This window comes from Amblyomma mixtum, chromosome 10, assembly GCF_055824585.1.
Source record: "Amblyomma mixtum isolate Tamu chromosome 10, ASM5582458v1, whole genome shotgun sequence".
Classification (NCBI taxonomy): Eukaryota; Metazoa; Arthropoda; class Arachnida; order Ixodida; family Ixodidae; genus Amblyomma; species Amblyomma mixtum.
The window spans coordinates 185,645,537-185,670,063 of NC_143021.1; the positions used below are offsets into that span (position 1 = coordinate 185,645,537).

Below are 24,527 nucleotides of genomic sequence, written 5' to 3' on the forward strand. Positions count from 1 at the left end.
TAACGTTAGCCTCCCCACATCTTTGCTTTGGAGCGACGTGACACAGTACCGAGATGATTTTACATTCCTCTGTCAATGTAGTCGCTGGGAAAGAAGTGTAAATTTTAATGCTCAACTATTAGAAGCCCCAACTTCAAGAAAAAGTGCCCGGTGTTGTCTGCCGTAACGTTGTGAACATCACCTGCCATAGTTAGCAGTTTGCAAAGGGGAGAGAGAAAATCCTGTTCTCCACTTTTATCAAAGAGGACGGCGAGGTCGGGATGGCCGCTGCCTCATTTAAGAAACGAAAATCAAAAATGACAAAGAATGACAGGGGAAATGACCTTCCACAGCCACGTTCGGCAGGTGCCAAACTGTTAAGGAGAAATTCGCTATTTTCATTTGTAGCTGTGACGATGGAGAGGATCGAAGGTTGCGGCCACAGGAAGGGCGTAGAGGTTGGCTACAAGGGACGAAGAAGGTTTTGACACAGGCAGATTAATGCACAACTTTAGTTTTGTTGCCACGAGAACAGCCCGGCGCGTGGCTGCTATGCTTTTGCTTTCGCTAATAATGTGCTAATAATAATAAGCTAATAATCAGCTTTTGCTAATAATGTGCTCAGACAGCAATATATGCATTTCAGAAGCATACCGAATGTCGACACACGGTTATCTCTTAGTGCTAATTACGCGCCCCATTATTTTTTTCACACCTTTAAATTTGCTTCTTCAAGCCTGATAACGGAAAACCTTCATCAAGGCTGAGTGTTTGACGTTGTCAAATGCATCTGGGTAATCTGTCAATCCTATTGCAGAGGCTGGTTATTTTTTGAGCAACTTTCTACCACTTAACTGATGGTGTGAACTTATTTTTTCTAGTCGCTCTTACGAAGCCTGCTCGACCCATCAGTTAACATAATCTAACGGTTGCTCATATTCTTATATCGGTGACCGTAATAAATATCTTGTAATCAATGGGCATCCTCTTTCCTTTTACACAAGATTATGTTAACGCTTTTACAAGGTTTAGGTACTCTCGAAGTCATGGGGCACTATATATACGCGATAGCGGTTTCCTAGCAAAATCTCTACATGTCCCTTCAAAAACGTCTGAAGATACTTATTCCTTACGCACCACTTTTCCTCGTTTTACTAAAAGAAAGTGTGTAGGTCAAAGTCACAATTGAAACAAGCGATTTCATTACTGAATTTATGCTCACGAATGCGTTTGTCCCCAACCCTCAGTAAGGCCTCTTTTATTCATCTCGTAACTGATTGTCATGATATCCGCTCTTGAAACTGGCGTGTTAGGTCGAGTTAAATGCCCGATTAAAAACGCATGAAAATCTTGTTTACTAAGGAAATGAAAAGTGGCTTTCTTCAACCAGATATCTTCAGGATGTATGCTAGTGCGTGCTTCGCAACTCGACTTGAGGGTGTAGCAGCTGCGGCGCAAAGCTGAAAAAAAGCAAGAATATAATTTGATATATTAAGCTTCATTTCGCTTACGTTTGGCCCACAGCGCATCTTCTCAAAAATAGTGTTCAACGCTTTCAATGAGTTTGTTGTTACATTCGGCTATTTGAAAAAAATTAAAATGCCTAGGGATCACGGCAAGGGTACATCTTGAGGACAAGTATTGCTGCCAGTTTCTCGTTTTAAGATCAGATAGGTATGTGCTGTACACTTATATATACTATACTTATATGGACTTATACAATACTGAGAGCTTTAGTTGGCTACTACATCACACAGAAAATTCGAGAATGATTTTGGCCTTATTGAAAGATACGCGAAATTACAGCACATAGTAGACATAACTGTGAGAATCAGCGACGAAGAATGTAGAAACCATTGCAAATGAGATAAGCAGACTTTCATGCAGACAAGTAACTTCGGTCTACGCGGTCATCCTTCAGCCACGCGCATAGAGTAAAGTCAAGCTAAGTGCACGTATATTTGAATTGAATCCGGAAAATACCATCCCAGGGAGACGAAACAAGGTATATGTGAATGCATGATATGTGAAATTCTCTCTCTGAGGCCTGAGGCTTCTCTCTTAAGGCCTTTACGTGTGCGGGGGTAAAGGTGACGACTACCTCGATAGTATGTTGTAACATCATTGAAGGTATAAATCGGGTTAAAGTTGGGTTCCTGGTCGGATACATAGGATAAAATAGTCAGGGGAGAGAGCGCACGAGCTACTGCGTCTGCCACCTCGTTTCCTGCCAACCCCTGATCAGTAGATGAGCAAGGGCCCACACAAGGTAAAAGTGTGTGGGGTCCATATCCTTCATGCAATTAAGGTAGTTTCGATAGGCTAAGAAGGGAGTCCATCCTTGTTCGACGCTGGGAGAGGTCCCTCGCTAGTCGGTGGTTATGTATTTTGAATCGGAATGTGAGGCCGCGAGAGCAATCGCGACCTCTACTGCGTGTTGCACAGTGGGCTCTGAAGGTAAGGCCGTTAACTGTGTTGCTCTTATGAACAACCGCGGTGGTGTACCATCCCCCGTGGAGAGGGTCGGAGGCGTCTACGTTGTGTACACTTGTTCTGTTGCACTAATGTCGGGCTAGAGCTTCCACTCGCGCCAGGCGCCACCCATTTGGTCTTTGTGTGACATGTTGGCTGGAAGACGTCGCACATGGAGGGCGCGCCTTCAGAGTTCTGAGATGCGGATCCTGTCATTCATGGGAGTAGTGTCTTGGATATAGGGTCGAGCAAGAAGGCAAGCGATGATGCCTTCATCTCTCTTGGAGCCATAGCAGGCCGGCGTCCTGACGCCAAGTCCCTCGAAGCGCGATTGAGGTCTCCACTGACTCAGGGAGCCAGTTAAGTGTCTTTCCTTTCCTCAAAATCAACGGAGCCTACATGGCACTCACGGACATGCAGTCTCAAAACTGCAAAACATTTATCTGTTAGCTCGTGAGTAAAAAGAAGGCCTTTTCTGTGTCTCTTAGAATCATTTAAAACTTCATTATTCGAATCGTGGTAGAGAGCAGACTGTATAAACACCAAGAAGTCGTCAACGTACCCAAAAACCTTTAAAATCTTTCCCACGTTAAAAACTTGGTCTAAGTACCGGTCAAAACAAGCTAAAAATATATCGCACAGAAAAGGCTCAACGCAGGACATTTCGCTATAAACACAGCTAGTCATTAAAAACGACAGAAGTCACCTTAAGGTAATATTTCAAAAGATTTTAAACATTCGCCACAGAAAGTGTGGCCGGAATCTGGAACGCAATAACAACTTTTTCTTCAATGCATGATTTCACAGCATTCAGATGTTCACACGGCGGCACTGAAAAAAAATAATCTTCTAAAGTTGTTGAAAAAACAATCAATAACTTCATTGCGCAGCCAAAAATACACAACTTCATCCAATTTCTTGGTCTTGAAAGGGTCGTTCAACGCGAAGTCTCAATGTCTTGCTAGCATTGGCTTGCGGTGTGCTGCCAATAACCAGACTTGCTGTAAATGGTTTTGAAACGTATGCCCGGCTTATGCATTTTCAGTGTAAAAATAAATATTGATAACTTTCTACCTCTACTGTTGTCGATATCCTTTCCGAGAGAACACAGTTCCTGTTTTTTGCAGAACTATATACGAGGGTTTCCAGTCCAAACTCCAAGCTTACACTTTTTAAAGTTGTTGCGGAGTGTATTAGATCTACCGATAGTACTTATTGTGGCTTGCAGTGAAAGGAACCACACACCCTTCATCAGCTAGCTGAAGAGAGCCCAGAGATAAGTTTGTCACGTGGACTAATAGATGTTCCGCAATCGCCAAGGGCTACTTGTGACTCTGCTGCTAAGAGTTAATTCATGGTTCGCTGTTACAAAAAACGCGAAAGTATAGGACAACAAGGTGCTCACACAAAATTTCTCCATAATCTTCATCTGGTCAATGGGAATCACATCTGTACCTAGCTGGAAAAAATGTAAAGAGAAATATTCTTTTAATGAGGCGAAAAAATTTTTGAACAAATATTTCTGATGACCGGAAAGTTGTTTTGAACGAAACTGAGCATAAGGCCAGTAGCCAGCCTATTCAGCGTTCATACGTAGGAACTTCAAAGTGGACGGAGGAACGCGGTGGTGGGCAGCGGGAGGGGTCGCACGCCACGTCGGCCCTGCCAGTGATCGCTGTTATTCGCCGTCCTGAACTCTTTTCCCAAGCAAGCTTGGCACCTAAGCGGCATTCGTAGCCACCACAACTGCCAAAGTGCCGTGATTTTTGTTGAATATTCAGTGCATTGAATACTTCGCCACTCCTCTGCCACTCTAAGCCTAACGGTGGCATGGCCTTTGCGGCCCCGTTCGGGGATGCCCCGGCTATAGTGCTATGGTGGTCCAAGGCCAACTCACCGGCTACAATCCCACCTCCCTAACGATCGTTAACATGGAAACTGTGGTAATTGAGGAGCCTCTTCCCAGTGAGGAAGAATATCTTCAATGCATTGTTCGCGTATGGCGCAGACGGAAAAAGGCGAAGGCCTCCCGTGACGCCAACGTGCACGCCGGCCAGAAACGGGTGTGGGACGCGCTGCGCATGCGTAGGGTGAAAACGTGCCACGCGTAGCTGTGCAACAAACCAAACAACCCCGATGGCGACCGCAGCACACGCCCCGCACCGGGAAAGAAGAAATTATCGAGGTGCTCAAGCCAGGAAACCCCATCGACCTGAAGGCTACCTCAGGTCCAAGTCAAGCCGGCGCTGCCGGTCGCAGCATTCTAGAGAACACGGCATGTGTGGGACTTGCAGTGTGGAGAGTGTAGGACCAAAACGTTTTTGTGTGCACATTGAAATCTGTGGAAGCTGCTCAGAAGTTGCTCCAGGACATCATGGTACCGGTCGTAGGCCGCAAGCTACTATTTCAGGGCCGCCCTAAGCTCTCCGGGGACTTCTGCAAGGGTGTCATTACCGTCTCCCTGGACGAGACGTCCGAAAGCGTGAGGACAAAACTCAGCGAGGACCCCAACGTGGTATCTCTGCAGAAACAGAAAAAAAAACCCTACGTTGCTGTGATCACCTTTGTGGGGACAAAAGTGCCGCGGACCGTGCCGTATTGTTGCGAGCGTCTCCCTGTCCGCTTCTACAAGGAGAGCATCCGTGCCTGCCCCGCTGTTACACGGTGGGGCGTCGGACCGACGCCTGCCCGCGACCGCAGTCTGTGCGCTGTGAACGCTGCGGGGCTCAGGTTGCTGCTGCTCCTGACGGCGGCCGAGCTGAGCAACAGTGCTCCCCCTGCTCGCTTATCTGCGGAGACAGCCATCCCACCGGGGCGGCTGGCTGCACGGGCAAGTACCGTACGTTCATCAAGCCGGGGCCTCCACCCACCCCAAAGCAGAAGCAGACGCCGGGATTCAAAAAGGCCCCCACGCCCCAGGCCAGATCCAAGCAGGCTCCGGCACCCAATGCCGAGCCGAAGAAGACCCAGTCCAGGCCGCCCAAATTCGTGAAGTCCTAGAACACGACGAGGCTGCCGGCCTTCAAAGCCGAGGGAACGGCGACGGCAACAGTCCGGGATCAGGTCGGCGAAGCACACACAAGCGTAGCGCTGGACATAAAACTCGCGAGAGCACTGCCACCTCGTCTTCGTCTTCTCAGATCATCGGATGCATTCTTGTTTATCCTTACAATTTATTTATACAAAATATCTACAGCGCCCATACTGGGGCATTGTTGTAGCGGGGAACATCATAAAAGCACCAAGTGAAATACGGTAATTGAGGCAAATGATGCATTATACGCAAAAAACCCATGGACTACGGGAGGAAAGGCAAAAATGAAAAGAGCAGTATAGCCCGTTTCGGGGGCGCCTCTCGACCTGCAACCTGGTGCGCAAATATACACCGCGATTCTGGTCGATCTTAACCTGTAGATTGAGCAGGAATACACAATGATCAGGGTTCTGCCTTTCAGGAGCCGCGTCCCGTCAATACACGTACACAACGTATACTGCCCCCCTATAAGAAGCGAATTACCTTCAGCGAAATTTTTCACCGTGCACTCACATTGGCTGACAAGGAACCCCTGGTGATTGTTGGGGACTTGAACGTCCCAGCCCTCACTGAGGCTATCGCTTCGAGAAAGCCAGGGGACGCAAGCTGGCGGAGCTCATCTCCATCCTTCGTCTTGCGTTGCTCAAGGATCCGGCTTGCCCCACATGTGTGGGCAACTCGGTGACCCGTTACACAGGAACACTAGAGACGCCACCTGGGAGAACCTGGGGGATTCCCTGGGCAACGAACACTGCCTTCTCCGCATCGCTCTTTTGGCGAAGGCAGCCCGCAAGAACTTGGGACAAGCCAAAATAACCAATTGGCAGCGATTTCGAACTCATGACATCCGTCCTGTACTTTTCTCCGACGGCTATGCGGAATGGGCAACGCAAGTCACCAATACACAGAAAAAACACACGCAAACGCTTCACACCACCGTCGAGACCGCAGTGGACAATCACCTCCTGCATCTGTGGGAGGTGCGCCGGAGCTTAGCAAGAGAGTGGAAGAGCCAAAAGAAGAATCGCAAGCTTAGAGCTCGAATTGCACAACTTACGCAGCAGGCTGCGGCATATGCCGCACAGCTCAAAGACTCCGATTGGATAGAACGCTGCAACTCGGCAGCGCGTCAGATGAGCTCGAAGGGTACTTGGCATCACTAACGCAGCCTTATCAACCCTTCTCAAACGAAAAGGGAGGCGCAAAAACAGCTCCGGCGGGCTGTGCACGGGTACCTAGGTACGACTGCGCAACTTGCAGACACTTTGTGTGACAGGTATCTCTGCCGCACAAACGACCTGGTTGGGCCCGAGTGCGCGTACTCCGGCAAGCCTAATAAGGATTTAGATGCCCCTTTTGCATTGCATGACCTTAAGGCGGCCTTGGCTAAAATGCGCCAAGGTGGGGCACCGGGTCGGGATCACATAACATTGAAACTGTTGGCGAACCTCTCAAACTCGGCCAACATTCATTTGCTACAATAGATACTACCGATCTGGGATGCGTGTGCACTTCTTCCCGAATGAAAAATATCGCTTGTGACTTTCATACCCAAAGCAGGTAAAGCCGTGACTATGGACAACTTGAGACCCATATCACTGACCTCGTGTGTGGGAAAGGTCGTGGTACAGGACGATGGTACGATGAGACGATGGTACGGGATCCCCTCTCTCTATACATTGAGGGTAAGCGCCTCTTTGCCGACACTGTTCCGGTTCCACCTGGACATGTCTAAAGAGGATATCGTGCTCCAACTGCAGAGGGACATAACACAACCCACATACATGCAACAAAACGACAAGGCCATTCTCGCCCTCAATCTTAAAGCGGCGTTTGACAATGTTAAACATGGTAGCATACTGCCTAACTTGAACACCACTAACTGCGGGGCGAAGGTTTTCGCCTATATCAGACTTGCAATCTGTGCGGCATGCACTCCTCCGGATAGACGACGATGAATACGACCCGTACGCTATGGGTACACAGGGTACACCACAGGGGGTGGTGTTATCACCACTCCTTTTCATCATCGCCACGGTACACCTCCCCAGCCAACTGCCTCAAGTGGAGGGCATGAAACACGCGCTCTGCGCAGAAATTACAATCAGGACCACCAAGTGGAGGCTTAGGGAGATGGAGGACCGATTCTGCAGGCCGTCTCCACAATTGATGCTTATGCCGACTGTGGTCTCAAATGCACTCCGTGAAATCAGAGCATCTACATTTCAGAGCAAATCACAAGTACAACACGTCTCTAACAATATCTCGGTCGGGCGGCCCATCAGAGAAGTGGCAGAGCTCTGGATCCTTGGTCTGTTCATCAATAACAGGCTTAGGCCGGACTCTACTATAATGAAACTCAAGCGCATAGGCGAACAAGTACGGCGCATGATCCACCGCGTTTCAAACAAGCGGTGTGGTCTGCAGGGCAGGGACGCGCTACGGCTCGCCCATGCCTCTGTGACCAGCCGGATCCTGTACGAAGTGCCGTACCTGCGCACCACCAAAAAAGAAGACGAGCGCATTTACGCCATCACCAGTTAGCCAATAAAGCGAGCACTTGACCTCCCGCTGGCTAGCTTCTACACCAAACTGTAGGCGTTGGCGGTGATGGACTTCTGTCAGGAGTTGTGGGAGGCCCACCTCGCGGACCAATATGCGCGGCTCTCACAGAAGGCTCCTGGGCGCCGCCTGCTAAACCGCTTACACATCCAACACACATGCATACCAGAAGGGACGTCGAACATCCCGCTGCTGTGGCGCTATAGGCACTGTGTCGCTCCGCTCCCGCGTAACGGGGACACTTCACATGAAGGCAGACGAAAAGCGCGGGTTCACACGCTTGAGAGGCAATATGCATCTAAACAGGGCGTCTACTACTTGGACATCACAGGACCGTCACCCGCGGGATTCTACAAGGCTGCCGTAGTCCATCGGGGATTGAATGTCGAAGGGCTATTTTTCCGCCCCCCAAATTTAACGCGAGCGAAGGAAGTTGCAATAGCTCTCGCTGCCGCCGATCCAAATTCGAGAAGGGTTATCAAAGACTCTCGCCGGGGGTATGAAAATTATCTTGCAGGGGAAGTATCACCTCTTGCCTCCCAATTTCTAAGACGGGCTCCCGCCGATCTAACTCGCAAAAACGAAATCTGGGCTCCTGGCCGCCAGGGTCTACGAGGCAATGAGGCCGCTGATGCGGCCGCCCGAGGGCTCACACACCGGGCTCCTCCACGTAGCTCTCCTGGCTCAGAAGCTCATAAACGCTTCTGCGGTTCCGTGAAAGCTTATTTCATTATTGCGACCGCCACCGCCTTTACCCGGCACCTGCCAAGGGGCTGAGCAAGGCATAGGAGAGAACTCTGCGGCGCCTGCAGACAGGAACACTTCTCTTCCCTCACATCGCCAAGCATTTTTATCCGAACATATATGGGCGCTGCCCGCATTGTGGATAGATCTGCGATATCTTTCACATGGTGTGGGCATGTACTCGGGATCCTCACCTCCCCCCCCTCCCCCCCGAGAGGCATGGGAGACGACCCTCCTCAACTGCTCTGCACTGGAGTCCCAAATGGCTCTAGTAAAGCGGGCCTCGAGACGGGGCCGCGTCGTGGTGTGTCCCGGACTAAGGATACCGACTATGTAGCGGTGTCTTCTTACCCCCAAGCTCTCTCTGGGTATTGAAAAAGATTTTCACCACCACCACCACAGTCGTGAAATCTTCAACGTGACAAATTTAGAGCGCAAGTCTCGAGGAAAAGCTGTGCGCGTTGTGGCAGTAATTCAGGACTTGTCAATAGCGTCGGGATTTCACATGTTGAGGTATGGAAAGAAAATGATTAAAACTGAAGTTAAGTAGTGGGTCTTACTACTAGCTTCCGCCCAATGCCGGTGCATTGCACCAATGAGTAGCCCCACGCAAGCCGGCCAATGTGGATTGCTCCCTCACGCTGTCTGTTTTTTTTTTGGGCTCATGCCACCGGCAATGTCTTGTCCGCTTTTCGAAACCATTACGCTTTCTCGTTAAATATAGTACAGAACCACCCATCTGTTCCTAAGCTCTTCATATAGTTTGCTGTGTGCAAATAAATTCCTTAGCAGGCCACCACCGGGTAGAAAAACATGCCTGTGAAATGCTTCAGCGTAATTCATTTTAATATGTAGGATATTAACATTTGAAAACAAGGGCGAATGTGTCTTTATACGTAAATTGGTAAACATCTCTGGTTGCTATATTTTTTGCGCATGATACGGAACGGTAAGTGGCATGGTCTGAACGTACGGAAGAACCAGCTGTCGCACATAATGCCTGCCTTCTCCGATACCCTAACAGGTTTCTTTATAAGTTCAACAAAGCTAATTTTTTCACTAATATCTCGAAAAAGCACAGAGAATAAAATTGCATGTAAAGTGAGAAATGTTGCATAAATAAACATTTCCTCACGTAATTGCCCTATTCCTAAAGAGAGCACTCACCCATCTTGCCCATAGCCATGTCTGCATGCACGGCGTCTTTTTCTGGGTAAAAAAATAAATGTTTTCAATTAGTTTCTTGAAAACGCTATATTTATTTTCGTGTCCAAGCAGTAAGAGGATGGCGCATTTAAACTGACTGAGTTTATTGGAGGCCTTACATCGATGCCACCACGACACTTCTGGGCATCCGCGTCGGTAGAGTGATGAGCACTCCCGCTGCGCACACATCTGGCGCCTTCTGGCAGCCTGGTGCTCATCGCACCCTCCCTTCTTTACGAGAGTTGCTGCGCTACAGGTTCAAGTGACTTGGCGTTGTCACGACGCGTCCGCTTATGGTCATGACTGTCCGGGGTTGCAGAGGCTGGAGGTGACTGCTGATGCGACGAGTTATCCCACTTGCGGTTTGTACCACATAAGAATGCGGAGAGCGAGCCGCTACAATCATAGCCCCCCTTGCAGCCACGCCATAGAGGATGCGGACTGTTGTGCTCGGAAGTAGGCGTTCTCTTCCAGAGACCCTGTGTCGGCGGCCGTAATCGATGCGTTGTTTTTCCCTGTGCACCTGGTTTCTGTTCCGGTAAGAGCAAGTGTTCTAACGCGGTCTGAACTCCGTTGACACGGCTGGCACGTCGGATCTCACGCGGCGTCTCGTGAGAAGCTCAGCCGGAGAGTAACCTTCGCGAGCTGGCGTATCCCGGGGAGCTAGCAGCGCTCTGTTACTGTTGGGCGATTTCCTGATGAGCTGTTTTGCAATCTGTACAGTTCTCTCGGTCGCCTCGTTGCTATTGGGATAGTACGGGCTGCTCGTGTTGTGGTGTATTCCCCATTCTCCTGTAAACTACTTGAATTCAGCTGAGGTAAATTCGGTGAATTTTTCTAAACGCACGAACGCGACCATGCAAGAGGGAGGCAGTTTAACAGACCTCTGAACATGAATCAATATAATAATTTCATTCGTATTAAGAAATGGCCCCAAGGAAATAAATGCAATGAACGCTCCCTTATATGTTCGTATAAATTCCATACACCTTATATTATTGTTATGGTCATATGCTTGAACAAAGAAGATAACGAAGTAAGGTATTTTTGGGTGCTGGGCGAGGAGGACGAAGTCTGTTCGGGCGCGGTATATATCTGCAACCGCCTTTGGCAAATATATATATTACTCGTTACATTATTGGTGGAAGTGCGGGGTTTAGGTTCCCGTTCCTCTTGCTATACATCCACTTTATTTACTGTGCTTGCTCATTGCTCTGACCTCATCCTCGACGAGACTTCCTTTCCGACCATTCCGCCGTCATCGATTGCGCCTCAAAGGTCATCCAGCTCTACCTACCTCTTGTACCGGATCCCGCTGACCCATTGTCCACTGCCTATGTACTGTTGATTTTGTCCGTCTGCCGACTGAAGCCGCGACCAACATTTCCTTGTCCTCTGTCCCGCACGGTGACTACATCGGTTCTCCCATCAATGACGTTCTCTTGGAAAATGATGTTGCTCTTCCGCATACAGTCGTCAGCATTTTCAAGAACCATGCGTACCTTCCAGTTCTGAATTCAGCGGCTTATGTCCAGCCGCTTCCTTAATGTACTGGTCCCAGTACAGGACGTCGCAGTACAGTCAGTGACAACGGGACCTCATTATTTGTAAATTTCTCCACCTTATATTTTTTATTTTTACGGTACAGTGAGTTTGATTGCGACCCTCAGATCAAACTAGGAATGCGACATCTAATCTCTCACCACGTCCGCGCCGTCCTCCTCTGGTAACCTCACCTACTGTAGCCGTGCCAGCCGACAAGTACTCGAAAACGATAGCTCCCGACCTGTCACCTGCCCAAGCTCATACTCATCGACATGTTCTGGAGTGTTTGCTTGCAGTCTTTGGTTTTGACCACCACCCTTTGGGCCGAACGTACGCTGTTAAGCATAGAATAAACATAGACGTCTCCTACCATGTTCATTGGTGGCCTTACAGTCTCCATTGCCAAACGGACCGTAATCCAACAGGAAGTTGATAAGACGCTAGACAAGGGCATTATAGAGCCCTCCTAAAGTCCATGGGCCTCTCCTGTGGACTTAGTAAATAGAAAGATGGTACCGGGCGCGTTTGCGTCCATTTCCGCCACTTCAACCGAATTACCAAAAAAGACGGCCATTCGTTACCACGCATAGACGGTGCCCTTGACTGCGTTTCTCCGTCATCCTTTCTTCGTCGTGACCGACTAGCACACCCTTTGCTGGCTTTCTTCTCTTAAGGACCCCATGGGACATCTTGGTCACTGGGCGTTGAGGCTACAGGAGTACTTCTTCAGCATAGTGCAGAAGTCCGGACGTCTGCACCAAGACGCTGATTGCTTATCTCACCACCCTGTTGATCCGCCTAACTCATATGAAATCGACATGGCACCTTCTCTCTTGACCATTTCCGACTTGCTGAACGTCGCTGTCGAACAGCAACGCGATCCTTGGTTACGCATGATCATTCAAGGTCTCGCCACTGTCCGTCCCGATAGCTCACTGCGGCTCTTCGTGCTTAGGGATGGCATTCTGCACCGGCAATCTCCATCGCGACGGGCCTGACCTGCTGCTTGTCGTTCCGGAGCGCCTGCGCTGAGCTGTCCTGTCCGAACTCCACGACCTGCTAACGACCGGATATCTCGGTGTGTCTCGGACATACGACCGCGTCAGCCGCTCTTTCTTTTGACCAGGATTATACCGTGCCGCCCGTCGCTATGTCGCCACCTGCGACGTGTATCAACGACGGGAAAAAAAACCGCCTGTGCTCCCTTGGTTACCTCTAGCCTATTGACATTCCTCCCGCTCTTTTCTATCGCGTCGGTCTCGACCTTCTTCGCCCTTTCCCACCATCCCATGTCGCCATCCTCACTTGCCTTCAGACGCGCTGTTATCGCCCGCCATTGCTGTGCCCACAGAGTACGCAGAGGATGCCATTACATGCACCACCACGGTGCGTTATGTTGCTCACGCTGCTCGCTCCGCATCTCAACGCAAGCAGAAAGCCATCTACGTCCACCTCCATCGGCCCGTCCACTTCTGAGCGGGGTCCCTCGTCCTCCTTTGATGTCCCTTTCGCCACGTTTGACTGTCTGAAAAACTGCTGCCCCGCTACATCGGCCCTTATCGAGTCCACTGCCAGGTGACCGAAGTCACGTAAGAAATTAGTCCTATCTCTTCTGTGACGTCATCCACCTTCCTTTTGACTGATGTCTTTCATGTGGCTCAGCTTAACCATACCACGCCCCTGATACGTCTTCTCAGCACCAGTACGGTGCTTTCGCCGACGGGGATTATGTTACGGCCATAGGTTGGACATACCGTGATGCATAGGCGAGTGAGCGTAACACCTTCCCCGCTACGAATCCTTTGAAGTCTGGCTGCGTCGATCGAGACCTGGTCTGACCTCGGCCTAATGCGGTATTTACCTGTCAGAAACCTATCGAACCTCATTTAATTTTCCTTTTCATTCTACTGCGCGGATCCCACAGTGGCGCTGCTGGCAAATCCATGCTTTTTTCTCCAATGCGTGGGCGCGATGGAGCCCTGCTCTTTTGCCGGTAGCTACGGCTGCTAAGGTTAGGCATGGCCGGGCGTAACCTACTTTGCCTATCGTGTGAAAGTCGCTGTTGACATCAGCGCCACCGCATCTTCGTGACGTAGCCGCGTGAAGGAGGGGTATAGCGTTTTTTATTTAATCAACATTTGTTTCCTTCCTGACTGTGTGTTGGTATGATTCAGGGTACTTGGCGCTTTGTGTCCCGAATAAGCACATGACCTATGAGAGGTGCTGTAGTGGATGGCTGCGGAACAATTTCTCCACCAGTGGTTCATTCCTCTGCACACGCATCACTCAGCACAAAGAGGTCTTTGCATTCCACATTAGTCGAAATGCGGCCGCCACGGCTGGCAATAGATTCTCTGGCACTGTGGTGAGCAGCCAACTCCATATCCACTCTGCTTACCCCTCTAGACTGAAGCAAGAAATATAACTCTCCGTCCTTAGAAAACAACGGCAACTTTTCACCCGAAGTCACACTTACTTCATTTTACGTTTTCACTGATGTCCAAATGTACGTTAGTACTCCCAAAGTCGAAGAGTGTTCGTGCGTCCCTAAAAAACGTTTCAAAAAGGCCAGTCGCACACAAGGGTATACTTTCCATGCCACTGGGCGTTGCGGTCCAAGACAGGACACAAGGCCGGTAGAATACCGTAGCCGACGATATCAATGATTCTTTTGTCTACTTAAGTACTGCTGGTATTGGAGCATTTTGCTGATGTTTGTAAATTTTTTTCTACGTCACTGCATGGTTCCATTTTCCTTAAATGCTCTCTCCTGCGCTCCAGTATCATCAACGTGACTCAAATCTCCTGCACTATATTTCGCTTCTCCTGTTTTGATGTGCCCTTCAATTTCTTTCTGTCCAAAACTTCATTAGTCACACTTTTGTCCGTATAGTGTGAATATAGCTAGCATAGTGAATAGGTTTATGTCTCTTTTTGTTGTTATAATATTGTGCAGCTTACGTGAATACTTATAGGTCAACTGAAACATAAAATGATTCCAGTCTAACTTATGAAACAGAATGAGTACTCACCTAAGCGGCATAAAAGGCTCCAAGCAAATAACCTATATATTGGACATTTAAGGAGTACTCCACTCGTCTTTGCCTGCCTATTGGCTAGTCTTTTACCAGTAAAATTTGTGAGAAAAAACGACACTGTACACAAGTATAGTTTGTTCAGTGTCCGCGTAATCATTATAAAAAATTCTTTCTTAACATCAAAGACTAGGAAAACCTACGAATGTCTTTTTTGAGCTGTATGGCCACTATTAGCTTGATATTAGATCGCATTATCCTCGCAGTTTTAACTCTTGGAAGTTGAATGTTGTTCTCCTTGATGCTGAATGTCTTGCAATGTTCATGTTGAGATGTACTTCAATTTTCGCGTTTTCGCAGTCTGAAACTACAACGCTTGTCACCAATGTGTTTGGTTCACCTAGAGAAAATAAATTGCGCGTTTGAATACTACCTATAATTTCAAATCACGTTTATTGTGTTTTAACTACACTTAAAGCCTTGAACAAGTTACCAGTAAAAGAGGTCAGTACTTTTTTTTTCAGTTTACATGGTCAGAGTCCTGCATTCGTCATGTGTATCAAGTAATTCTATTGCCAGCAGATCACCAGTAACAGGCAGTTTTATTCCGGGTAGCTGTGTATGTTTTTTCCTACCGCATTTTGCAAGGCACGTTTTATTATTTGCAATGTTGTTTACATGGCGCTGTGATCCTATGCCTCTTTGTTTGCGTTATATTTTGTTGTGTACTAACCTGACAAGTTGGGGAAGTGAAGCTGCTTCTGTTCAAACTAACCGTTATCTATCGCAGATTGTAGTTCAGTCCAGTTAATGTGATGTGGGAAAGAGATAGAATGCGCGATTGACAGAACACAGTTACAGACACGCACGAACACTCCTCCGTGTCTCTCAAAGTTTTTTTCAGTACCGTGCTATGTTCAATGCGGTGTTCGGTGTTCTGCCACCGTCAGACGGAGTCGTTCCGATACGAGGGAAATGATTTCATAGTTTGGCCTCGATAGGCACACAGGAACACTAGCTTGCACTTTTCGGCCAAGAAAGCGCTAGACCGTAAGCCTGCACTACCACTTCAGTGAACTACTCAACAGAACATTTTGCGCCTCCAATTGCAGCATCAACAATGCCACTCCGTAAATAATGAGCGTTGCGTATAATAAGCCTTGTAAGCTATCTTCAGTGTCCAGGCGGCCCGGAAATTGATCATTTGTATGGCTTTAAATACGCTACCGTAAGGTGCTTGGTGCGCTACAGACTCGAAATCGCATTCGGAATCAAAAGAGGCGCGCATTTTGCTGATAGCATTCCTTCCTAATCATGCCTGCAAGTAGCCCAGAGTGGGGACGCACGCCACGTGTGGGTACGATAATAGCGGGTACGAATGTCGGTACGAGAAAAGGGTTACTGCTCCGCCAAAAACTGCTCTCTCGTCTCGCTAGGCCGCGTGCACGGCGCTGCATTCAATACAACGAACATCGGCGCAGGCTCCCTGTAACAAATGGAGCTAAACATAGTTGAGGCATAGTCTGGCCATGCAGTTAATATTAGAATGGGCGTGCGGCTAGGTTGGCCAAAGCGTGTTAGGAGCTGTGTGTAAATGGACGTTAACCCTTTGACACATCATATTTCGTTTCTATGTAAACGAAAATTTTTCCCGGATTATTACTATATTCAGGCCTTGAGAATGAGAATTTCCATCTCTTCAAGCTCCTAAGTGCGAGCGGTTTATTTCTTTCACGTATGTGAATAATGTTGTACAATGTGTCGTAAAAGCAACATGGAAACTCCGCTTCTTAAGAAATTAGCACCCGAAGGATCGTGCAGAATGTCTATTCAAAACGACGGCATACGCTTCAACATGCAACAAGGATTTTTTTTTATTCGTGATATGTCTGCGACATTCCACCCAGCTCGCTGATTCTCAAAATATTAATTACTGCCTTCGTTATATAACAAAAATATCGGCTTGCTTGCGAAATTGATGATGGGAAATTCACCTCAAACGAAAAAATCGCTGCTAGGTGCACTCCACTTTGAGAAAAAACGTGTGAGTTTAGTTTGAACACATTGTGCACTTAACGCGTTATAGTTAAAGACGACTAGACTGATTGTGCTACGAACAACATGCCGACGAAGCGGGCAGTTGCTCAGGGCGGATACCTTGCGCTGGTACTTGCCGATATTAAAGCGCATAGCATCCTTTCATGAGGTCATCTCGTTCTCTGTCTTACCACGGCGTACCAACGTCCATCCTCATCCTGACCTTGGATCATTACCGCCTTTCGATCATATTGGTCGACGGACAAGCGTCCATGGGCCCGTGGCCCGGCTCAGCCGAAGCGCGCCATAAATAGACCAGACCAGCTGCTCTACGCAACTCCGCCCCTAGCCTTGACCACAATACATGATGCCCATACCTAGACCTCATTAGCTTACAACTGTACGACAGCACCCTGATCAGATGACGTCTCCGCCCGGCCGTCTGGCGCATTCATGGGCGCATTCCTTTGGATCTTGGCGACCGCTGGACATGTAGCGCCTGGGCAAACGTGTTCACGAGGTCATCTCATTCGCTGCGGTTGCAAGCCATCTCCTCTCATCAGTGCAATAATGTGTATTTATCCACGCAGAGATGAAAGGGTTCAGCTATATTCCACAAAGAACCTACACATTGCACAACGGACGTTCCTTGATGTAACCATCAGCTATGCAAACGTGGTCCTAGCGGCGGCGAAGATTTGCGCACAACTGCTGGAAGAGATCAATACTTCCAGATGTGCGACGCCGCCAGCACGAGGAGTGAGCTTGAAGAACTCATTTGGCTTCAGTTGTTTTTCATAGCGACATTATTAAATTGGAATGGGGATAAACGAGTTATCATAAATGAGAAACTATCTCAAGCGCATCGCGAAAACCCGATAAGAAGTGACTTTCTAAAGAAACAAAAACATTAAAAATCATTTCTCCGGTGTCAGTAAAACAAGTGCCTTAGCCGCACTTTCGCCTTCAGCAACTGGCTGCGAACTGTTGTATGCGCACATACCGCAGGCGTACCAAAATGACCTCCTAATTTTCAAGTAGAATAGACGAACTATTCAGTCGGCGCATACTACGTCCCTGCCATAAGCGTCCTGTATAAAGATGCTCGAGCAGTGAAATAGAGGCATAAATATAAAACCAATCGGACGCTTAAAAATCGTGCGCCACAGTTCTGCAGTAGTAAATTAAAAGCGCCAATATGATGTTGGCAGTTAAATTCTCTGCAGTTGCCTCACCTGGAAGCTGTCGATGTGCATCAGCTGGTCACATATATCGATTGCTTCACAGGCGCTCCTTGTAAACTGCAAGAAAAACAGAATGACAATTCAAATTAAGAGCCAACAGATGTTGTGATTCAGGTAAGTGAATTAACTGTGAATTTTGCAACACATATGCATACACCTCTTTTAGGGTGGGCTTTGCAACGCATTTAGGCCTGCTAAATATTTTTTCCCTCCAAATGCTATCGCGTAATTAATGTAGGATTCATGCATTCGTTCATATCCCCCGGGTATTTGATTTTAACCTTTATAAAGGCATGACAACTGTGCACTGATGACAACACTAAAAAACAACTCTGCTGATTCGCCCGATTAATGTTTAAAAAAGCATGTCCATCAGTGAGGGGCTAAAAAAAATACCTGGTAGCATACGCTAAGCCAAATCAGCAGAAATCTTGGAAACTAATCAGTGAATATTTGTACTTATTTCGAAGTTACAGCTCTAGGAAACAGATTTTGCATAATTACACAAGCCTGGTTTTCTAAATTTCTTAAAGTATATACATGTCTGCTCACTTTACTCTGCAAATTGCTCTCCCTTAACTGCAATTATTCGCAACTACTGAGTGCTCACCTAAAGACTGAGCTCTTTTTATTCCTTGTAGCGAGCCTACTAACTTTACTTCAAACTTAGACAGCAAATTCTATTACCATCCTGATAGCATTTGTTTCACAGCAGGCTTTTAATTTATCGCATTTCAGAACCTTTTTCCTGCATTTCTGTACTAGCATTAATATCTCAGCTCTTTTTTTTTGTTACGCGGTCGAACATGTTTGTGCGAGCCTATGGTTTATTTCACGGTATAGTGTTCTTTGTGCTGCATGTAGATTTCATTGTTTTTTAAAAGCTACATTATGTGTTACTTTAGCACACACAATAATCACCCATGTTCACTTTTTATTTTCTCAGCTCCGTTCCACAGAATCATGCTGTTGCGTTTCACAGTATGAGCCTTCCTTTCTTATATTGCTGAAATTATTAGATATGGAACGAGTGTGTAAAATGCGGCGGCCTAATTTTGCCAACGCAACTGGGATAACTGACTGTCATATACTGATCAGGTGGCCGTTGTAATAATATTACATGTTGGTCTTTGGGCACGAATACCCAACTACGTGGCCATTGCCGTAGGGATCATTTCAATTCTGCTATCTTGCCGAAACTACCGCCATTATCTTTAAGAAAGTTGGGCAGGGTTTAACCACGGTTATACTCAAGTTCGAGTGATAGCTCTTGCATGCATGGGTAGACGGAAGTCCCGATTTTTCTTCCATACCAAACGAGGCAAGCACGGCTACACGGAATTTATACATACAAGATACGTTGATGTCACGTCATGCGAACTGACATTAGCGCCAGCTCATTTGCGATGAAACTCATTTAAGATAAAATGCCAAAGGTGAAATATGTAGTTCTAAGGTCAAGGATCATAGGGCTGCTGTTGCTGTTGCTCAAAGGCTTATCATGGCCAGTCGAGATCAAAGATCGCAATGATACGGAGATCGACTTTTGCATCCCGTAGATCAGTCGCTCCAAAAATGGGTTTCTACAACTTAACTGTGTTCCTCTCTGGAATTAGTCCAGGCTCCGTTTAAAATGAATTCGCTATTATGGTTCACGTTCGGCAGATTTCCATGCTTGAAAAAGAGTGAACTAGTTTGAACATATTTCGAGCTAACTTTAACGTCATTAAAATAATAATGAGAAACTTCAAGTTTTTTTAACTAAATGAAACCTTTTTTCTAATAACTTTGCTTAAGATTATCAGAAGCATTATCTTCTAGTCATTCAGTATTTCAAGTGCGAGTTGATACGCACTGAAGTTCACTAGTCAATGTCCGCGTGCTTCCATCTTCAACTTCTCTTTTTCATTAGGGAATAATAATAATAATAATAATAATAATAATAATAATAATAATAATAATAATAAATGTTTTATTGCACATAATGATACATAGATCAAGGAGCGCGCCTGTCAAAGCTAGCAGTGGCTTGAGGGACTAGGCCCGGCTAAGTCAGCGGACGAGGGTGCAATAATTCAAATCAGCAAACAAAAAAAAAGTGTTGAATGATGGTTAACAGTTGGGACGATTAATATCAACATGTGGTGAACCGCACACACATATACAAAAAAACAACAACAACATCAAAACAGACAACGCGTACAGATTACAGAAATGAGAACATACACTTTACAAAGAACCAACCATGCTTTTTGATGCATTTTTTGATGATACCGAAAATACATCATCTGGCAAATCATTCAAAATTTTCGGCACATAAGCACAACGCCTAGCTTCGCCGAATCTTGTTGAAGATCGCGGAACAACAAAGCGAACACTGTTACGAAGGCTTCGGGGGGCAGTGTAACTTATTTTAAAGTCACTAAACCAGATATGCCGTAAAACCACAGTTTGGACGAACAGATTCCAGAAGCATGGAAGACGAAGTGCAGAAAAGATGTTAGGATAATAATAATAATAATAATAATAATAATAATAATAATAATAATAATAATAATAATAATAATAATAATTTTATTGCCACAACACATGGTGGTACATACAAACTCGGGCCTGTCAAAGCCAAGGGAGGCTTGCAGGACTAGGCCCGGCAAAATCGGCGAGCGAAAAGTAAAGGCAATAAAATATCCGGGTAAGTGCACAAACACTGAAATACAAATAGTAAGGAAGATACATTGTATAAAAGAGATGAAAAAAAAATCACATTGGAATTTACAAGTTTCTTGCATCAATTTAGAATTAAACCTTCACAGATTTGAGCATTTGTTTTACGGTGGCTTTAGATGTAGCGGTCAACACCTGATCAGGAAGCGTATTGAAGATTGTAGGGACATAAACACATCGTCCTGCTTTGCCATATCTGGTTGCGTATCTGGCGACCGTGTAGCGTTGACAATTCCGTAATGCTCTAGCAGAAACTGCTCTCGTCTTGAAAGCAGGATTCCAAAAGTGCCGAAGAATAACAGTGTGCCTATATAAAGTTTCAAAGGACGGAAGACCAAGAAAATTAAACAAGTTTACATGAGGGGGAAAGGAATGTTCACAGGCGGTACTTTTCAACATATATTTTAGAAGAGCGTCTACCCGATCATGCCACCTGTGCGAAGAGTGTGCAAACAGTGTGATGCCATATCTAATAACACTGTATGCAAGTGCATGCATGATTGTCTTTTTTACCGATAAAGGAAGGAAAGATTTAACTGTGAACAGTAGCCATGCCGTTCTACGCAATCTGCCACAAACGTAAGCCATGTGACTATGCCATGAGAGGTCGCTATCAAAGTAAATCGCCAGATATTTTATGCAATCAGCCTTTTCAACAGGAGTACAATGGCAGTCTTTATCATTATGGGAGTGCAAAAAAACCGATTCACTCAGTACTGTTGTCTTCAATGGGTTTCTAAAACAAACCAGTTTTGTTTTTTGTTGGTTTACCAAAACAAAAAACAAAACTGGTTTGTTTTAGAAACCCATTGAAGACAACAGTACTAATAATAAAAATAATAATAATGTTTATTTGATCACCACGTTGTACATGATGATGCAGGGGACCGAAGTAAAAGCTGTCTTTCAACAGCTTCACAGAGCAACGGCCCCCCATAGGTCGCATTACCTCTATAGCGAAGGAACCAGGCGGAAAGGGCTTCATAGTCAGCAGTATTGGAAGGCATTCCCTCCTGACGTAGGCTATCAGGCGTCCAAGCAGCGTTGAAACAAAGAGTGCTGCGAGAAACGAAGGCAGAGTTCCTTGCCACTTGACAATATCTCGGAAATACATAAGAAGAGCGGCAAGTCAAGAAAACAATATATTACAGCACGCATGAATGGCTGCAGTCTTGTACTGCAGGCTTCAGGACGATTTCACTGCAGCATTTCATATCTCTCGCGAGTAAGATAAATTGGCACAGTTAAAATGACACTGAATTCCACATAGGAATTCTGGGAAAGCAATGGGGAGGTAGCTATTCTCCGACCCTAAGTGGGTATTGACATGTGAGTCTGAATCACAGACGTAGTATTCATATGAATACTTCGCTACCAATGTCAAGCCGTACAGCAGTTTTATGAGCGACTTTGCCCGCGTAGAAGCTGCGTAGTTGAGAGATCTCTCGCTGCTAACGAGTGTGGTGTCGGCAATAGAAGTATTTCTTTCACATGTTTGTTTAAAAAGAAACTCTATCAAAATCTAGTTCTAAGAGAGTCCCCCCCCCCCCCCCCAGGAATCCTCTTCGTTGTGACTGACTACAGCGTGTGCTGTAAGAACAGCGTTTCATAACTTTTTATGAGGCTTGCAAATAGCTGCGAATTTCATTGAAAATTTTCCTAACACGAGTGGCCCAATAAGTTCAGTCAGGGACAAAAGTCTCCGGACCACGTGTTCCTCAAACGAAGCTTATAGCTCTAGTATCAGACAGCGGCTGGAAGCCGCACTTGTGGAGATGAAAGAACAAAAATTTAACATTTACCTCCACGAGTGTGGTCTCCAGCCGCCGACTAATAGCAGAGCTATCGGCTTCGTTAGAGGAACACGTGGTCCGGAGAGTTTTGTCCCCGACTATTCATGCTCTAGAGTTAAAGGAAGTTACACACCTCTCTTCCGCCCATCTAACGTGTTGTACTCAAGCAGAAAAAAGGGTTATAATATAAACACAAGGCGCCGAAGGACAAGGAATCTCTTATTTCCGTCCTGATGTATAGTGCTCCTCATGAATACGTGTTTTCAACCACAAAAAAAAAACAACCGTGAACTGATGATTTTTATTGCACCAAACCGAAGGGAATACGTTTCCAATAAAGGACAGAAACACAACTATTCTAAGCTAATGATAAGTCCAGGAAAACAACATTCCGTGCGTTAGAAGGGCGTCGCGCATTCTTTCTGTGTTGACGTGTATGCATTTGATGCGTTAGATATCGAGAAGATAAAGTAAAGTGATACAACGTGAAAGATAAGAGTGCCAGCACAGTCAAGCTGCAACCTCCATTTAACTCATATATCACTCCTGAACAGCTTACCATCCCTTGGGTCTGAAGGGCAGGATGTTGTAGTAGTTACGGTCGTAGATAGCAATAACAACGCCCACCAGGTACGCGCTTGCTCCATGCCTTCGGGAAGTCCTGAAACTCTCTGGATATTCAAGGCCTAACATGTATCTCAGTATTTAAGCAAAAGCACGTGCGCCGCAGCTGTTCTCATTCTGGCGAATGTCCGTACATCAGTGCTCGGTGGAGATTAACCTTGGTGTAGTGTCTTGTTTTTCACCCTTTGAAGGCAGAAATGAATAATGACCCGCGCTGCTTCCAGCTGGCTTGAACAAAGAAGTGTCTGCGCTTCTTTTTTTTTTCATTCTATTCGTAATTATATTTCATCACTATGAGTTCGTTAACCTTCGGTGTGGCGCACTATGAATACGAAGAAAAGTAAAGGAAAAGCCAGTAATAAACAACTGCATCAGGATGCGCAGAGCACCTAGCGTCCCGCAGAAAGATATGACGGTCTGCGAGCCATTGCCCTCTGCGACTGGCTGCGTATCACAGCCAATGGCAACCAGTGGTCAGCTCCGGTCCCGTGCTGTTTAGAGAGCGCTGCGATGCACCTCACCGTTGGCAGCACATTGCATTCACTCTCAGCCAGTGGCAATGTCCGGCCGCCAACCACCCAGGAGTCAGGTCGCTTGCCCCAGACGCTTGGAAGCCGCGGGTATATGTGAGTGGCCACCGCCAGAATACCGAATTTACGCGAAAGGCACAACGGAAAATGGCGCTCTTGTAATATACGGTCGCAGAAGTGCAGGCATATCACCCTAAAGTACACTCCTGGAGTTTCAGAGAAGTGAGTCCTGGAAGGCGTCAATCTCCACAAGACGTGTTCACGATTGCAAATATCAACTGTTCCAGGCAATGAAAGCTAAATGCAACGCCTAATAACTTGATTTTAAGCACAAGCTCATTTCGCGGTAGTCCTCAAAAGCTTTAGCAAAATCGAGGAATAGCCCATCTCTCTGTCAAGAGAGAGAGACTAATTTATAAAGGAGAGGTCTGCCTGGTTATGAGACTAGAATGCTCCTCCAAATTCTCTACATTTGTCCTGATTCTTATAATTATATCATTACCAAACTGGGAGATTTCGAGAACCAGTTTGGTAGCTGCATAGAATATGAAATAAAGCCTTGCTGCGTGAATAGTGATTGTGGAATAACAGCCTAAGGAATTTAGAAGGCTTGTTGCGTTCCTAGTTACAGGATGTAAGCTAAAGCACAGCGTAGGCTCGAGTGGTGGTGGTGGTGGTGAAAATATTTTAACGAAATAGTTCAGGAGGTTGTAGCGGCGGTTGGAGCTATCAGTCTGGAACCCCATTGGCGTAGGCTGCTGTCCGGGCTCTTTCGATGAGTTGCTTTTGACTCTATTCGTCCGAGCTGGTCAGGGCTGTCTCCCACCCCTCCTGCGTTCGCTGTTTATTAACAGTGATCGCCTGATTTCGTTGGCAGGCCCATACCATATGGTACAGGTCCGCCTTCTCCCCGCAGAATTTGCATTGTGAGTCAAACGACACCGGGTGTATGGCATGTAGTCTTCGTGGGTTGTTGTAAGTGTTGGTCTGTAGCTTTC

At 46.6% G+C, this 24,527-nt stretch overlaps 1 long non-coding RNA gene across 1 annotated transcript; it reads right to left on the minus strand.

The window, feature by feature from the left end:
- Nucleotides 1-1,177: 1,177 nt before the first annotated feature.
- LOC149327946 (uncharacterized) lies at nt 1,178-23,018 on the minus strand. Its single transcript, XR_016286063.1, has 6 exons — nt 22,935-23,018; nt 21,532-21,641; nt 17,850-17,915; nt 9,959-10,000; nt 3,857-3,910; nt 1,178-1,439 (listed from the first exon to the last, which is right to left on the minus strand). It is a non-coding gene; the product is annotated as an uncharacterized LOC149327946 (long non-coding RNA).
- Between the last annotated feature and the right edge of the window lie 1,509 nt (nt 23,019-24,527).